Below are 13,279 nucleotides of genomic sequence, written 5' to 3'. Positions count from 1 at the left end.
TTTTTAATGTTAGGGAAATATGTCTTGTTTCACTCTCTTAGAGAGCCTCGTTTTACGAACTTCATTTGTTTTATGATTTGGGGGAAGACGGCTGTGTGTGTGTTTGTGTGATTCTGACGGTCATGGTCATGCTGGTCGCCAGAGGTAGAGTGTGTGAACAGAAGCAACATTTTGCGGCATGCTTTTCTTTGTGAATCGAATTGTTTGCAAACAGAAGCGTTCGTGAACTGAGGTATTACTGCATAGTATTTGGATCACCTAGATAAAGGTTCTCAGCTAACAGTGATTTTGTCCTTTAGAGGATATTTGGCAGAGTTGTTCTAGGTAAGGGTCAACGATCTATAGCCCACAAGCCAAACCCACCCCGGCCTGCTCGTGTCAATAACGTTCTGTAAGACACGCCACACCCACCCATTTATCAGACTTGTCCGCGGCTGCTTCCACACCACACTAGCGGACTGAACAGTTGTGCCAAAGACCATATGACTCGCAAAGCCAAAATATGTACTTCCTGGCCCTTTGCTGGACAAATTTCTTGACTCCTGATCTAGAGTCAGTGGAAGATCTTTCCCTTTTCAACAGCTTTGGATATCAACTCTTTATCAAAAATATGGTTTGCAAATATTCTCTCCCATTCTGCAAGTGGCCTTTTTACTGTTGTTTCCTTGGTTCTACAGGAAGGGCCCTTGTCTATTTTTACATTTCTTGCCGGTGCTTCCTGATGTCCTATTTAAGAAGTTATTGCCAAGACCAATACCATAAAGGCTTTGCTCCATTTTCTTCTAAGGGTTTGATATTTTCAGGTCTTTATATCTAAGTATTTAATCCATTTTGAGTTGACTTTTGCATGCAGTACAAAAATTGTACAAATGGCCAATCAGTATATGAAAAAATAATATCACTAGTCATTAGAGAGTTGCAACTCAAAACCATTATGAGAAATTAATACATAACTGTATAATTATTAGGATGAACACTGGAGATTTTATATATACCTCTCAAGTGTTAGCAAAGATGTGGAAGAATTGGAACTTCACATGCTATTGGCGAGAATGTGAAACGCTATAGCTGTTATGCAAAATAGTATGGAGGACTGTCTCAAAAACCCCACCAATTTAAATGATTCAGCAATTCTATACCTGAATATTTATCCAACAGCATTGAAAAAGGGATCGCAAAGAGCTATTAGCTCTCCCACGTTCACTGCAGCAGTATTCACAATAGCCAAGAGATAGAAACAGACTGGATGCCCATTAACAGGGAAATCAAAGCAGAAAATGTGTTATGCATACAGTAGAATGTTACACCTCAATCCCAGTACTCTGGGAGGCTGAGGCAGGAGGATCCTAAAGTTAGAGGCCAGCCTAGGCAACTTAGAGATTTAGTGAGGCCCTGTCTCAAATGATTTTTGAAAGGGGTTGGGGATGTAGCTCAGTCTGAAGACCATAGGTTCAATCCCTGGTGGTACACACATACACACACACACACACACACACACACACACAGAAAGAAGTCCTGTCCATGCTAAGTGAAAAGAGCCAGTCACAGAAGGACAAATCCTGCAGGACTGTACTTATATGAGGTCAAACTCACAGAAGCAGAAGGTAGAAAGTGGTTGCCAAGGCTGGGGAGAGGGCAGCCAGGGCTGTTGTTCAGTGAGTAGAGTTTCCATGTTGCAAGATGAACGGGGTTTCAAGGTGTGCTGGCTGCACACGCAGGTGCACTTGGGGTACAATTCTGTAATGCATGCTTCAAAACTGTTGTAAAAGGTGGATTCTATGCTGCATGTTTCTCACAACTAGCATGCGTACCTATAAAGAGTTAAACACCTTTCGCCTCCTTTTCCTAATTATAAGAACTCTACCTGGGCGTGGCGCACACCTGTAATCCCAGCACTCAGAAGACTGATACAGGAGGAGTGCCACAATTTGGAGGCCAGCCTGGGCTACATACAGAACTCAAGGCCAGCCTGAACTATACAGCAAGAACTTGTCTTTAAAAAAAAAAACAACTGGGACTGGGGATTTAGCTCAGCGGCAAAAGCGCCTGCCTGGCAAGCGCAACGTCGTGAGTTCGGTTCCCGGTACCGGAGAAAAACCAAAAAAAAAAAAAAAAAAAAAAAAACAACTAATTATAAGAATCTTTTTATAATCTGTATGAAGCACAATCACTTGCACCATCTCTGCATTTGTATCTGCTTTCCCAGCAGATCTTTTATCAACTGGAAGGGTAACATATAACCTACGTGCGTCTTTGACCTCTTACTTGAGGTGTTATTTATGTAGATAAAAATCAGAAGTGAGTTGCCTGAAATCATCCATCATTATCTCATATTTTCAAAACAGTATCATTATCTTTTTTTCCACCAGCAACATGAAAAGCAAATGAGGAAGTTATTCTACAGAGATAATTAAGCCCGTGATGTTTTTCTTCCCTGGGGGAAAAAGGAAGATAAGGTTTCATATCCTAAAATGGTTTCGCAGCATCCAAATGTCTTTATGGAAATGTCGAGGCACCCTTTCCACTCTGAGCCAAGAAGCCAAAATCGGACTGTTCCAATAAAACTGCTCCTTCCCAATGAGAAAGGCACTGTGAAAACGAGGCAGCTGCCTCCCGCTGATAATTAATTCAAGCAAACAAATTAGCTCAGGGCAGTATGCCCAGGGTCTGAAAAATTAGGCTACTCCAAAGCCTTTTCTAAAAATTAAAATAAGGGTGGGCTGAGAGTGGCTCCTTCAGGATCTCCATCTTCGCTGCTCTGATCTCTGCACAGTTTAGCCCTGAATAGTCTGTTCCTGTTCTGTTCTGTAGACTCAAGAGAACTCGGCAAGCGCAGGATGCAGGGAGCAGAGAGCCGTGGCGAGAGCTGCCGCGTTCAGGCAGAGTGAGCAGATGCTGTTCTTAACTCAAAGGTCTGAAGCAAATTGGGCTTAGAAGACCCCCCTAGCACTGGATGTGTCTCACTCAGGACTCACAGGGCCAGGCGCGGTGAGAGTTGGACAGAAACGACAGGGAAGAACACTTGGGGAACAGCTGCCTGGAACTGGTGTTGAAGTTTTCATCAAGGAGAGAATGCGAAGGGTAGAAAAGAAAGGACGGAGGCCAGACCTACATAGACGATCAGGTGGAAAACGAGGAACCTGATCACCAGGTGGAGCCTGATTCCACCTGATCAGGTGGAAAACGAGGAGCCTGGACAGGGGTTGGGTGGAGGGGGAAGCACACAGTGCACCGAGGGCCGGGCAGGAAGCCTTGGCGGACTGCGTCGAGGTACAAAGACTCCAAGGAGCGTGTGTGATCGCTGGTTCTGAAGAGCAGCAGGTCACTGGAGACCCTCAAAACGATGGCTGTTAATGGGACCTGGCCTGCCTCTTAGAGGTTGTTTTGAAAATGAGGGTGACAGGAGCCCTTATCATAATGATCAAAAGGTTCCACTAGATTTTAGTAAGGACCAGAGACACTTAACATCTTGAAATATTCAGAATGATCCCTCACAGCAAAGAAGTGGTCTAGCACAACTAGTTCATGTGACCTAAACCCTTTTAATAACCTAGAATCTCACTGCTGAGTGTGCGGCAGTGCCGTTTGGAGATGCACCGCACTTTCCTGAAATATACTCCTGGATAATGGAGAAAATAATGCATCAAAGGTTGCTTGCTGTATAGCGAAATCACTTCACAAGAGCAGTAGCTCTAGGACAATTGAAGAAACAGCACCTGTACCTGTAGAAAACAAAACATCCTCAGAATGTTTTCTGACAATGTTGATGTGTTGGTTGTCTTTCTCTTCACTGAGATGCAATACCCAACACCCACATCTTGAAGAAAGAAAGGTTTAGTGTGTTATGACTTCAGTCCATGGTCATCTGGCTCCATGGCAGAGACGTCATAGTGGAAGGCCCTGCTGTTTAGTCCACAGTGGCTGGGAAGCACTGCAGGGGAAGAGTGCCAGAGGAATAAACCAGAGATAGACCCCAAAGCCATGCCACCACCCACACACACACATCTAGAAGTGTGCTTCACCAACTCCCGGGATGGATCCCAAAGCCAGTCAAGCTGAAACTCCACCCTAACCACCACAGCTGCGTATAGTAGCTCCACCACCGTGTTAATCATAACATTTGGGTGATTTCCATCAACTGGATAAAACAGTACTTTAACTCACTTCTTTACTTATCATTTAACCTCCTCCATTATAATATAAACTTGAAGATAGAGGCCCCAACTGCAGTCTTGATAACTGTGCCCACAGTATTGGTACACAAAAGTTACAGTAACCACAGTAGTTAAACCAGTGCTGAAAACACCACTGTCCACACTCAGTGAAGTTGTGCCTCTCCTGCCCCAAGAGGTTCCTGGTGGCCCAGGCACAAAGCTCAATGGTGGGGTCACCACCTGCAAGCTCACAGTCCAGCAGCACGTAAGAGACACTTGCTTTGTGTGTGTTACCTTGTTTCATCCTCATAACCCCAAAGGATGGGCATAACTAGTCCCAAATTACAGGGGGAGAATTAAGAATCAGAGAGGTAAAGAAATTGGCCCAGTCAATTGTGCCCATTCAACTTTCCTATGTTTTCCCCCAAAGTTTGGTCTGCTGTATTAGTTTGCTAGGGCTACCATAACAAAACACCACAGGCTGGTTGAGTTGAACAATAGAAACTGATTTCTGGAGGCAAGAAGTCCAGGATCAAGGTGTCAGCACGGCTGGTTTGTTTTGAGGCCTCTCTCCTTGGCTGACAACTCCATGCTGTGTCCTTCCATCGCCTTTTCTCGTGTGTGGACACCCTGGAAATGGTGCTCATTCTCACAAGGTCACCGGTGCTGTCGCATTAGAGTCCTGGCTCAGGACCACATGGAACTTTAATCACCTCTTCCCGGGCCTATCTGCAGAGATACTCACACTGGGGTTGGGGCTTCCACACACGAATTGTGGAGGTGCATAAACTGAATCAGGGTTTCTCAACTGTGGCACTGCAATGGTTCTCCCCTTATCTAAAGTTTCACTTTCTGTACCTTCAGTTACCCGCAACATATTTTGGCCTGAAAATAATAAATGGGAAATTCTAGAAATAAGCAATTCATACATTATAAATTGCATGGCACAATAAAAAAATCTTACATACTCTTGCTCTGTCCTGCCTGGGATGGAATCATCTCTCTCTCCAGGGTACCTGTACTGGACCCCATGTAGGTACCATGTGGTGAGCTCTCCATATCTGCAGGTTCTGCACCCACGGCCTCAGTTTACCATGGTTCGAAAATATTTGGGAAAAAAAAAGTTGCATTTGACTGAACATGTACAGACTTTTTATCTTGTTATTTTTCCCTAAACAACACAGCAAAACAACTATTTGCTTAGCATTTACACTGTAATAATATAAGCAATCTAGAGATGATTTATAGCACACAGGAGGTTGTGCGTGGATTATATGCAAATACTATACCATCTTACATGAGGGCTTGGGCATCCTCAGAAGTGGGTGTCCACGGGATGAGGACTCTCCTGGAACCAGCCCATTCAGACCCTAAGGGGTGGTCATAGAGTTTGGCCTATTCGTGGTTTTAGGCATCCTCCTGGCATCTTGGAACAGATCCCAAGGATAAGGAGGGACAATTGCACTGATGTTTTGCTCCAGAGCACTCTTTATTGGTGCCACCTGTCCTGTGCTTTGTAGGGTATGGAGCCACATTTTTTTCAATTTTTAATTGGCACATGTTTGTAGTATATAAGGATCACATTCTTCATGGGGTATTGGTATGTGTACATAACACATCTCACTCTTTTTCCATCTCCTCCGCTTCCCCCCTCTATCTCTTGGCTCTCTTCCCATTTGCAAAGGCTCTATCACCCCATTTCCTATTATCTGTCTTGTATTTTGTTCTTTACTTATATACTGGGTTTCTTGTATAAGAGAAGTCATATGGTATTTAAGCTAGTGTGTCTGGTTTATTTCAGTTAACATGTCTCAAGGTACATCCATTTTCCTACAAAGTTTATCTTTCTTTAGAGCAGAGTAGTCCTCTATTGTGTGTAAAAACCACATTTCCCTTATCCATTCATCTGTTGATGGACATACAGGCCACTTCCAAGATTTAACGATGCACCCTGCATTCCAGTATTTCAGTAACCGCCCCCCATCCCAGCCATGCTGACCAAAGCTGTCTCCAGACTTTCTCATGTTCGCTAAGAGACAAAAATTTCTTGGGAGAACCACTGTCTGAGAACCTTTAGATACGATTAGAGTGACTTCAGATGTGAGGACCTGCAGTTTTCAAATGGTTAACAGTGAGAATGGATTCATCAGAGCAAAAGGGTTTCTGGGCAATACTGAAGGGGCCACCTGTCACCTTAGATCTCGGGTAAGACCCACGTGGTGAGTCTCCAGCAGTGCCCTCCCCCGGAAGAAAACAGGCACTGGATTGACCTGGGGCTGGGATAAAGAAGAGTGAGGGCAGCGCCCCCTCCTGGTGATATTCGAGGTAATGAGGACCTGAAGGAGAGTGTCACCACCGTGCTGAATCCTGTAGAAACCTGCTCAGGGCGTCTTGCAGGGCTGGTGTTTGGGAAGAGAAGACTGCAGCCCACAAAGCTGGCTGGCTCAGCAAAGGATTCCACCCAGGGGTGTGGACAGTTCCAGAACAGAACACCTGCTTCCTCCAGTCTCAGGAGGTGCTTATCCCCTCTCTCCCTGCAGGGAGGCAAAGTCTTCCACCTGTTCTCTGCCTTCCCTCAATACTGTCTCACGACAACGTCATGTAAACATCAGGATAAGACCAGCTCCGACTGTACACTGTGTTTACTCCTGTGCTCTTTCCTTGCCTGGCACATGGAGGCATCAGACTTAGAAAAACCCGAAGCTGGGAGACTGTGGCTATAGCCAGATGGCTCCCACGTGTGGTGTGACAAATTCCCGCAATGCACCCCTTTGTGGCACCTCTGGAGGGCGATTTGTGCTTGCTCCTGCTCAACAAAAGAAGCCTAGCAAGACCTTCCAAACCAGTGGCCATGTGTTCAGGGAGGCAAGGGTGAGGCCACGGGGCTAACCTCCCAGCCCTTCCTGAGCTCCTGAACCCAAGGTGAGGGCAGGTTTAAAGTGTTTAGGCTTTTGTGCTTGTTTTTTGTATTTTTTTGTTTTTGTCTTTTTGAGACAGGGTCTCACTATGCAGTTCAGGCTGGCCTTGAACTCACTTATGTAGCCCCAGGCTGGCCTCAAACTCACAACGATCCTCCTGCCTCAGCCTCCAGAGTGCTGGGATTACAGGCATGCGCCACCACGCCCAGCTGTGTTTGTCTATTGTTACTTTCAGTCCATCAGAAAAAAGTGGGGAAAGTACAGAGTGGCTCTTTAAAGATGTGTTGCAACTCAAAGGATGTTTCCCACCACCCTTTCAGTACAATGGATAAAATTTGAAAACCTATGACTCTGATTCAAGTCTAAGCCAGTTTCCAAGAGATAAAATACTCCACCTCACCAACCCATTGTAGTTAAAGATGCAGATACAGAGATCATGATCCTATTATATTAATATGATTCTCTGTGATCTTTCAAATCCTGGGGAACCTCAGTGGTGGACAGAGAATCGTGCAGCAGGGTGAAACATGGAGGTGACAGGCTCATTTCCTGTACTGTGGGGAACTTTATTCCAAGGGAGACTCTAAGGGAGGGTCTGTCTGTCTCCCTCATGTCTCTCTGTGGTAGGTTCATAATAGAATTCTATTTCAGAACAACAATAAACACAGGTACGAATCCCAGCTAAACCTACTGGGTGTCCAGATGCTGTGTTCTCCATGGACCCGCCCACAATGATATGCGTACAGACCTTCACTGGTAATCATGCCCCTGTTACATACACATGACAAGCAAGGAAACACGTGTGAACATGGAGGAAGCTGTGTAAGTGAATATATAACATTGGTGGGGGTGTGGAGGACAGTGGCCCTGGTTATTTCTTTCTTTGACTCTCTGATTTCTTACCCTTTCCTTCCATGTGATAGCTGGGTGAGACAAATAAATAAGTTTTAAAATTTCCAAACAAGTTAATGTTTCTACTTGCTGGTAAGCATTGGAATGAAAACAGAGGCTGACTAAATGCATGAGATTGCAACAGCTCCCTATTATTTATATGTTACCGGGCCACCTACAGATTCCCAACACCCTCCCTGGGCTTTGGAAAGGATGGACAAGGGAGAGTCAGCTATAGACCTACCCTCGCAGTTCACTCCATGCATGCATCTTCTCCACCACTGCAAGGACTTGCTGCCCCTGACAGCTACATGACACAGGCTGGTGATTCTCTGTGTCTCATGTTCACCTCCTCCATGGGTTCACTGTTCAGTTCAACAAACAGTTATGATGTAGCTGTATGGGTCAGCCAGCGTGTTAGTCACTGAGGCTATATGATGAGTGAAAACAGACACAGTTCCTCAACTGGGACACTCAGGAGAAAGACATGTGTCCATCAAGTCCGTGTAAAAAGACAGCTGGGTGAAGAGAAGCAATACGTGCTGGGAAGCAGCAGCAGGCACAGGCACAGAGCTGGCTGTGCCTCAGAGAGGCAGCCCTGGGATAGTAAGCAGAGAGTGAGGAGACACAAAGCAGCGCTGAGAGAATTCACGGTAGGTAAAGCAACACATGCGTAAGTCCAAAGTGGGAGGTGCACAGCTCAGGACTCATGCTCCAAGGGGCAGGCAGCTGTCCAGCCTAGTAGCATCTTAAGGACAAGGGATGCCAAGCCAGACTTGATTTTCAGCAAGATCACTCCAGGAAGCTATTGGAGAATGGGGTAAGAGCCGCAGGAACCAATGTGGGGAATCACCAAAGAAGGTCCTGCAGTCTTCCCAGGAAAATCGCCACTGCAAAGAGGGTGATGGCAGTGACAACTGTAGAATAAATGCCAAGGGCCATTTAAAAGGTAAAACAGAAATACCTGCTAGTGAATAGGATGTGGACATGAGAAAGAGGGACAGGCTGAGGGTTGCTCTGAGGACCCTGGCTTGTTTCATCCAGAGATCCTGCAATTTCCTTCCAAGAGATGGTGGAGTTGGTATTTACTGAGTTCCCTTCCACAGGCCAATTTCTGTTCTAGACACTTTCAAATACAACAGAATCTCACCAGTAGGATGGGGCGGAGGAGGGTGGAAAGGAAAGGGAAGCGAACTGACATCAAGGAGGGAAGGGAACAAAAAGGTTTGACAGCTTCTCCCATGAAAACAGAAGCAATCTGAAGGAAGGCGCGAGTTCATTTCAGTGAGTGTCTGCCGAATTCTGACTATGTTGTCAAACACGGAACTGGGTGCTGAACAGACCGATCACACTGTAGTTAAGGGAAAAGCAGTATGTAAGGAGACAAAGGAAGCCACGGGTGGGAGGGCAGGCAGAACAGGACAGAAGGCAGAAAGAGAAGGAGGCTTGGCAGAAGGAGAGGGAAAGACAGGAAAAGATTGACAGGAGCCAAGATGGAGACAGAAAAAGAAGAAGCAAAGACACAGAAAAAAACAAAACCGAAAAGATAAGATAGAGAAACTGGTCTAGAACATGGTGGAATTTTATCAGTAGAGTACAAGGCTCCTGCCAGAAACATCTTGAGTCCTCTGAGGAACCATATAGTACCTGGTACACTGACCTTGAGCATTGCCCCTGGAGGGTCACCAAGATGGAGGAGTATGGGGGCGTAGTTGCAATTTTAGAGTTTGTGAGGTCATGGGACCCTGTGGAAGTCTTGCTTCCCAAATTCTCTTTATTAATATAAAATGTTCTGACACCCTTTTCATTAACTGCTTTCTGTAATGCAGTATTGAGCGTGTCGACAGGCAAGGACGTCTGGGCCACCCAGGTATGCAGCTGTGGCTCAGTGCGGATTAGTGACATCTTCTACCAAGGTATCTCACAGACACCTGCAGTGACGAAGGGACCTGCTCAAAGACAGGCTCCTGTCCCGCCCTTAGGAGGACATGCACTTGGCCTGCATAGGAGGTGGCGACATTCCCGAAGAATCCAGAACAACATCTGGCACGTAAGAAGCACCTGATAACTGTGTGTGAGCTCACATGGCCTGCAGGGCTAACAGGATGTAAGGAGACCCTCTGGGCATCACAGGCCTGAGACAAGCGCCCACCTCACACACACAGCAAAGGCAGTGAGCACGGTCAGGCTGGAGAATGCCATGACCTAGTGCCATTGCATCTCAGAGGTGGCAAAGCCCACTCACCAGGAGAAAGCAAATAGCACCATCTCAGCACAGCCCCCAGGCGTGGTCAGTTAGCCCAGATTCCACTAGACCTGAAGTTTTCTAATGGGAGAGGTGTGTTTATCTTTGGCTCTTCAAAAAAAAAAAAAAAAAACCTTCCCATATCCTCATTCCCTTAGACCTATCTCTGGGCTGCATCTGGTTTCCTCCTTGGCAGTAAAACTTCGACTCTGCTCAATATTTGATCCCAAGCTCTCTATTTTCTCTTTTAACAAAGGTTCATTCTCTTCTCATTTCCTTTGCACACAGATTGGTGAATATAGAAGAGGCCTGAGCAAACTGAGTGAATTGAATTTGTTAAGAAAATGAAATCATAGGGCAGAATAACCTCAGAATTCATAAATGCGGAAGAGTTCTTTTCTTCATAGACGTCTGTTTTATACAAATATGCATAGAGGTACCTGGGAAAATATTTTCCAGAATTGACAGTGATTTGGCAAAGACATTATTTTAAATATTTAAATATGTATATTCATATTTTATAATCTTCCACAATAGAAATATGTTACTTGAATAATACAAGGGATACTACCATCCATGCTTTATGGATATTTTTAACTCCATATTATGTCACCCGTTATGGGGGAAATTAAAATCATGTTCTATGTCTGATTAAATAGTAAGACAACAGGTAATATTAGAAAAAGCCTGACTTTATTATGAATTTTTAGGGGGTAGGAGTGAAGGTGACTCCTGTAGTATAAAGAGGAAAAAAATCAGTTTTATTAGAGGAGACTTTTTGAGACACAATAGCCATCCTACTCAGATGGACTGCTAATAAAGAAAATGCTTTCTAAAAGAAGAATTATCTTTTTCAATATCCAGAAAAGAAAATCTTTGGAAATGTTAAAAATCGAGGAACTTCTTTAGATTTATGAAGAGTAGACATCATAGTTCATTCATATTTGACAGAAATAATTCTTAAATACATAGTAGAAAAAGCAAACCGCCATTATTCTGCCATCTGTACTTACGAATAGCATTTTTTTTTAAATTAAAAACAAATGGAAGACTATGTCATTGATGACACTGTTAAATTGTGGCTGTGCTTATGAAGGTCATCAGAAACCAAGCAAACTCAACAGTGAACCTGCTTTACGAGAGCGACTTGCATACTGAGAGGTGTTTGAACTGAATCTTGCACATCATCTTGGGAATGTTCCTAACTATACTGATCTAAACATTGAGTGCCTTCTCTCAGACTTGCCTTCAGAACTAGGTACTAACTGGTCACGTGGAAAAAAATCAAATCTCTTCCTAAGTGTTTTCTTTGCCTTATAGCTTTTTTTAAATGTTGCTTTTGGCCACTAGAGGGGGGATTCTGCCTATAATCTGTGCCAGCTAAAAGGAAAGAAAATTGCTAAGAATTTAACACCAGAGGAGCATTATAAAGAGGACTTTTTAAAAAGGCAATATTTTGGCACAAGGAGAGACAAAAATAAGCACACTAAATTATATTTAAATAAGAAATGCTACCCTAAATAGCAAAACTTAACATTTAGATTTCCTTTACAGTTTACAAACAAATTCATCAATATGTCCTCTCAACATATGGTATCTACAGTTAAAGTTACTCATTATAATACGGGCTCTTTTGCTTATGGACTCTCTATAAAAATTATTTTTAAATGCAAATGCTTCTAACACCATGCTTAAAGTACTAAGATTAAAGAACGAGTACTATGATAATATTTTACAACACGATTTTAAAGATTATTGTGCTGGGGTTTGCTTTACAGTTGAGGTGAGAAGGATCATGAGACTTGGAAAAGCAAAGGTAGCCTTCAACCTTCATGTTCCAGAGATGCTTCCCTCTGGAATGCAGCTGAAGAGATGCTGGCACCAGCACAGGCAACAGATGTGGCTGGGTGGGGACCAAGATTCTATTGCAATTTCTTAGAGATGAAGAGGAAACCTAGTTGACTATTTTCATGCAAATGTGTATAGGATCAGAGAAATTTCAAAGGGTTAAAACATAGGAAAGATTTTTAGATATGTAATTCCTTTTATTTCATAATTGGTTAAATTTGATTTTAATGTAGCATTTACCCTGTTATTAATATATAGTTAAGTTGCCCTATTCAAAAATTTAAAATCTAACATGCTCCATAATCTTAAACTTTTTGAGGACCAATAAAACACCACAATTGAAAAATTCTGTATCAGGCCTTATATGATGAGTTGCAGATAAAACATACAAATATGCTGAAAATATTGTGCAAAATCATCTTTAGTTTATGCATATAAGATGCATATGAAACATAAATGTATCTGCAAACATTCCAGAATCCAAGAAGTCTGAAATCCAAAACACTTCTGGTCCCAAGCATTTAGGATAAAGGATACTCGACGTCTACACACTTCTGAGCGGTCTGCATTTACTGGACTGTACCACTGGCTCTCATAGTATGGACCTCAGGCCAGCAAGCATCAAGCTCACCCATGGATGCACGGGAAGGCACATTCTCAGGCCACACCCACAACCTAATGAGGTAGAAACTCTCCCTCTATGCCTGGAATTATATAGACCTAATCTGGGGCTGGGGATTTAGCTCAGCGGCAAAAGCGCCTGCCTGGCAAGCGCAAGGTCGTGAGTTCGGTTCCCGGTACCGGAGAAAAACCAAAAATAAATAAATAAATAAAATTTAAAAATATATATATATAGACCTAATCAGGAGAAGAAACAAGCCCAGATTCAGGTTAATGAGCACAGAATTTTCCAACCCAGTTTCCTTGACCCATGGGAACATAATTTCTTCTTTTCCTTTTTATTTTTTTTTCTGAAAGGAATTTTGGTTAAGTTGCTTAAATTGATTAAATTTGATTTTAATGTACCATTTACCCAGTTATCGATATATAGGTTGAGCTGCTCAATTCAAAAATTTGAAATCAGAAAGGGGCAAACAATCTAAAGTGGTAATTTTCACAAGCCAAAAATTGGAAAACATAATCTGACAAAGTAATAATGTTTCTGAGTATACAAAAGGGGATCAAAAAGGCAGTGAAACTTTAAAAAAACATTACAGTAAAAG

The 13,279-nt window shown here is 43.4% G+C and overlaps 1 protein-coding gene across 1 annotated transcript in view; it reads right to left on the bottom strand.

Moving 5' to 3' along the window:
* Positions 1-13,279, bottom strand: part of Dner (delta/notch-like EGF repeat containing) — a gene marked incomplete at its 5' end in the record, with an annotated part of 308,295 nt that overhangs the window by 36,891 nt on the left and 258,125 nt on the right.

The sequence above is a fragment of the Chinchilla lanigera genome, unplaced genomic scaffold (genome assembly GCF_000276665.1).
Source record: "Chinchilla lanigera isolate Chin_1 unplaced genomic scaffold, ChiLan1.0 scaffold00052, whole genome shotgun sequence".
Taxonomy (NCBI): Eukaryota; Metazoa; Chordata; class Mammalia; order Rodentia; family Chinchillidae; genus Chinchilla; species Chinchilla lanigera.
The sequence above is the reverse complement of the archived record's forward strand: the minus strand, read 5'-3'. Positions and strand labels throughout refer to the sequence as shown.